The sequence below is a fragment of the Lycium barbarum genome, chromosome 8, assembly GCF_019175385.1.
Source record: "Lycium barbarum isolate Lr01 chromosome 8, ASM1917538v2, whole genome shotgun sequence".
NCBI classification, from domain to species: Eukaryota; Viridiplantae; Streptophyta; class Magnoliopsida; order Solanales; family Solanaceae; genus Lycium; species Lycium barbarum.
Genome location: NC_083344.1, coordinates 64,689,522 through 64,695,063, shown reverse-complemented (window position 1 = coordinate 64,695,063; position 5,542 = coordinate 64,689,522). Strand labels below are relative to the sequence as shown.

Below are 5,542 nucleotides of genomic sequence, written 5' to 3'. Positions count from 1 at the left end.
TCGTGGCTGATAATCGAGGATTGTTGATTCGATTCTCTACAGAGTGAGCATGAGGACGTTCGCTGCCCGAAGACACTTCCTATTATTATACCTGTTTTTCCATTCTGAGATAAATTTTAGACTACTTATGTATTATTGTAGTATTTAGTTAGATGCTCTTGTATGACCAGACCAGATACTGGAGTGCATTTCATTTATTTTCGCACTTATTTATATTATACTGTGAGAGTTACGTTATTTTACTTTCTTTCGCTATTTTCAATTATTTGTTAATGTTGAGTTAAGGGCTCGCCTACCAAGGTGGGAAAGGTAGGTGCCTGCGCGACTTAGTGGAATTAGGTCGTCACAATCTCAAAACGAAGGTTACTTCCACATAAGGAATACCCTTCTCTACCGATCGAGTCGAACTACATACGACTTGATTCCCAAGGAGAGGGATATGTAGGCGAACTCACTGTCAGAGCTCGTCCGTGATCCAAACTCCCCCAAACATGTCTCAAGCTCTTAGTGTCATAAGTTCATCACATAGGCAATTTTGAAAGTTTTCAAAAAATCTACAAGTGGCCTGAATCTCATATAACCTGAGATATATCGGAAATCCAATGCCAAGATCTAGCCATAATTTTCAAAACTAGATGCACTTTTCACTTTTAGAGATGAATTGACTTAGCCGGTCAAAAATCTTGTTTCTCAAATTTCGTTGCTTAGGGATGATCCCGCCATCCCCGAACAACGAAGTGTCAGTTGTTGACACCCAATTTTTGCCCTCCAAAAATTCAAATTAACTAGTCAAGCTTCTTGAATCGTAAACAGAGTAAAATATTCATTCAGAAAATCAAAAATAATTGCTAAACTAGATTTTGGTGATATTTCACTATTTTCATTGGAAAAATACCCTAATATATATTATGTATATTTTAAGTATTAATTATGTCTATTTTATCAATTTAAAAATTCATTTATATGAAGAACGAGTTTTTTAATTAAATACCATTATCAAATTAAAGTAATTTACTTTGTTAAAGTCAAGAAGTTTAATTAACTAATTGAATAATTAATTCGTTTCAATTTGTTTATTTAGACAAAATTTGGGTTATAATCGAACATATAAAGTCTATGTCTTAAATTCCAATTCCAGCTATCTTTTAAATCCCAAGTCAGCCCAATTACAGCCCAATACAACACCAATACCCGACCCATTTCTCTTTAAATCCCCAAAATTCACTTTCAGCCTTGATTTCTCAAAATACAGTGACCAAACGTACCCTTTCGTCAATTCTTAAAATACAGCGACCAAATGAACCCTAAGCCTTCAACTAGCAAACGTTGAGCCCCAACGGTATGAAAAGCCATTTTTGGCTAGCTTTTGGCATGCCTCTGTTCATCCAGAGGTTTGTTCGCCTATTTCCGGAAAGGAATTAAATGCACCCTTGTCTTCTTCTCTTTTCCAAAATTATTTTGATTTCTCCTTTTCTTTGGTGAAGATTCAGATTTCAAACATGGTTCAACAAATATTCAGTATTGAAATCCGTCCCACATCGAATTTTAACCTAAAATTTGAACATTTTGGGGTTCTATGTAAAGAATCCCATTCTCTTCATTTACGGACGAAGTTTTTTTTGACAACCACAAAAAATATGTTTTCACACCCCAAGTTCTGAACTTTTCAATTTTTTAGCTTTAAACAAGAAATTTTCTCTTGTATGCTGAGTTTTTGAATCATAGGAACAAATTAAAAAAAAGTCGAGTTCGAATTCGTTGTTGGTGAAATGTCGAAGGTGATCGGTTTAACTCTCGTCGCCCCCATCGCTGCTCGACAAAAGGTAACATTCTCTCCTTTGCTGTTCTCTTATTTTTGTTGTCTTTAGTATTCTTAGATTATTTGTTTTTGTCCTGTTTTAGTTCTTATTTGTCTAAATGTTTAAGTTCTGTAAGTGTTAGTTTTTCCCTTCATAAAGATTGCCCTTTCTTTAAGCACTGATGTATACGAGTCCAGCCTGACTGCCCCCGTTTAAGTTTTCCTTCTTTCCTTAATGTTTAGTTCTGTTAATCTTGGTGTGTTTATGATTTTCCAATTCTGTTTTCTAATTACTTAGATTTCAGTACATTAGTTTAGAAGCTATATAGTTAATGGTTGTGTTGGGTTAAATTTAAGGCTCCACTGTTTTATAGGTTTAATCCTAAGTGTAGTGTGGTTAAACTATTGAAGAGGCTTTAGTTTCAATCTTTGATTAGCGCGAACCAATGCTACTATAAGAATTCATCTTACAACCGATAGTTTGTTGCTGTTAGGATGATTCATTTAGATTTGTATTGACCTAAATTACTATAATTAGTTCAAATGTTCAGTATCCTAAAAGATTCTCACTAAGTTATAGTATGCTATCCTAACTTGAAATACATGATTGATTAAGTATTTTTCCCAAAGCAACAAACAGAATCCTCAAATCTCTTATCTTGTCTCTAAGATTATGTTCAATTGATACCTAAGATTGGCTTCAGTTATAGTTTTAACTAAAGTATGTTCGGGAGTTTAAGTAGAACGATTCAAGTCAGGTGTGGAATATGTAACTGTGTGTCCATGTGATATGAACAACATGTTAGATTAAGACTAAACAGTTGAAGAAAAGCATGCTGAAGCAATAAGGTCTAAACTAGGACTAGTAAAATTAAGTGACTTGGACTTTGATAAAAGAAATGGATCTCTTAGGATCTATTTATGAAGTGGTGATTGGAGGCATATATGTTTTGAAGTTAAAAATGAGTTATCTGGGCATTTAATGACAATGTCATAAGGACTTAGTTGTGCTAGTTAAAAATTTTGTGGGAAACAGCTCAATCTAAGTTATAAATCCTTGATGAAGGAATTGTTTAAAGTCTTTGTATGATTTAAATTCGTGTGTTGAAACTGTTTTCAAAATTAGTTCCTTTTGGCAAAATAGGTGCTGCCTGCTTTAAACTTCAATATTATTAACCTAGTTATGTATTTGAGTCCTTGATGGCTCCATTCTGTATGTGTTGGATTCAAATGTTGATATAGGGTTAAACATGTTGCTTCTTACTATTACTTTTGGGCTGTTAGGTTGAGTATTGACTATATATGTTCATTTCAGCTTTCCTTACTTCAGTTATTGAAAATCTAGATACTCAAATTCTTAGTTTATGAGCAATGTGTTTACTTCCCTTTCTTATATTGGCTTAAGTTTTAGATGTAATCTAGCTTGATGAATAATTCAAAATCTGAGTAGAGGTAGGAATGAGGCATCTAATTATGACTCTCAATGATCCATCTTTCTGTCTCCTAAATGTTTGGTATGTCATTATAACTTGACAATTGTGAACCTCCTGAGTACTTAGCTTGTTATCTGTTGTCCTTCACTTTCATCTTACAATGAGTTTTGATATGATTGGTCACGTCTATGTTATCTTAGATCATGATTCTGTTTATTTAACATCTCTAAATAGTGGCTGTCTACAAGGACTTAATCTGAGGACCTATCTATGTTTACTTGATATTTTGTCATAAAAAAGAAAACCTGTTCTATGTTTCAAAAGCATTTTCTCTAAGTCTATCTATGTTAAAATAGTAAAATATGACTAAGTACGTTCACTATGGATATTATATTTTTTGACTAGTTTGTGATCATGTTAAGACAAGTAGGAGAACATCTAATGGTGTTTTCAATGCCCTGGTTAGTTCTTCTCTACAAAGCTCTTAGGATGTGACTAGGAGTTTACTGCTGCTTTCTTTTTCCCCTCTCCCTCTAGGATGTGACTAGGAGTGTGCTGCTGCCTTCTTTCTCCCCTCTCCCTCATTGTTGTAAGCTTGTTTGTAACTACTAATTAGAGATCTGGGAAAGGCTATATTTGTTTCTGATAACTGGTGAATTCTTAAAAAACTGTCAGTGTCATGAAGCCTTATGTGTGTCATATTATGTTAAGAATATGAATTGAGCCTTGCCTGATATATTAGAACTTGAATAAGTCACACTAACAATGAGAAATGCATCATTTTTTATTACTTCTCAACTGGATACTCATCCTTTACCCCTCTCTTCTTTGCATGATTTGGGGATTTTCAAATCCTAAATGTATCTGAGCTGCTGCTGAATTTGGAAAGTTGCTGCACTTGTGAAGTTCTTGAAAGTGTTGTACATTGATATATAAATAGCCATTTTGTTTTTATGTTAGCTGTTGTGTCTGCCAACTGAATATTGTAGCTATCTGTTGCTACAGCCTGTTGATGTTGAGTCCCAAAAGTTTGCAGTTTGTCATTACACTTTGGAGTTGGTTGGTGTATTATTTTGTAGACTGTTTTGAGACCCTTGATGTTGCCATATTTTTTGGAGAAACAGATGAGGCAAAATGAGGTTACTATAGTTTGACACTTTATTTGGGGAATGATCAGTTGCTGAATTTTGACACCCTCGATGCTGTCTCTATACTTGGTAACTGGTAGCTACATCTGCCAAAACAAGAACTGATGCTGGCTTGAGAAAATCTTGAACCAACTTGCAGTTAAAATATGTTGCGAAGCAACTGATGTGGTAATCAGATGTTGTACTCTTTTCTAAAATATTGACAGATGCTGTACATGGTAAAAGATCACTGATATGAACACGATACTACACTTAGGCTGATGAGAAAATTTAATTTGAGGCCATGCCTTGTCCGGAAAGTTTATCCCTCGGTTTAGGTGATGATGACCTCATAGCAATATCACAAGGTAGGAACCAACATGCGTTTGGTGAGGCAACTAGAATGGCCACTAGTTTGCAGCCAAGACATGTTTTAGATTCCTTTGCCACATTCGGAAACACAATCTGAGCCTCTGTAATCAAAGCTCTCAAAGTTTGATACGAGTCCGAGGGATATTATTATTATGTTCATAAACGTCACTCTATGCAGTAGCGTATCATTTTGACTAACTACTTTTTTCTTCATTGTGCGAGGTACAAATAAAGTGAAGTTGTGGAGGAAAGCTTAAAGAAGAAGTAAAAGAATCGGATGCTTAGAGCTTTGGATAAGGAATCAGCAAACGTGGAATAATCGCGATTAAAGGTCCAAGAAGGCAAGGAGACAGTATTAGCTATTCTAGTCTTTCTCCAACTTCCCCTCTCTCCCTCTCTTTATTTGTCTTTTGTAAATTTGTATACATACATGACTTGTAAATTCTTGTGTATTATTGAAACCCATAGTTAGAATTTAGTTAAAACAATTTCCAAATAGATCGTCTTTTTATTCTTTCAGAAAATCAACACTTTCCGACTTATAAATTTGGCACAAAAGAGGAATGATAAGGGATATGTATTTCAAAAAAAAAAAAAAAACGGAACTGTTTGGATAAGATTTAGGTTTATTTCTACATAAGCTAAATGAACAAGAGGAATTTTATTTAAACACAAGTTCAAGAAAGGGATCCAAAGTAGAAGATGGTTTACCCGAATGAGCTAGCTAAAAAATACGATAAATAAAATCTCTTCTTTTATTATACTTACAAAAGCTTATGCAGTTTTCAAGAGGGATACACCCCAAATATATA

General features: G+C 34.3%; 1 long non-coding RNA gene across 1 annotated transcript; it reads left to right on the top strand.

Moving 5' to 3' along the window:
- Positions 1–1,227: 1,227 nt before the first annotated feature.
- LOC132606163 (uncharacterized) lies at positions 1,228–5,218 on the top strand. Its single transcript, XR_009569625.1, has 2 exons — positions 1,228–1,823; positions 4,953–5,218. It is a non-coding gene; the product is annotated as an uncharacterized LOC132606163 (long non-coding RNA).
- The last annotated feature ends 324 nt before the right edge of the window (positions 5,219–5,542 follow it).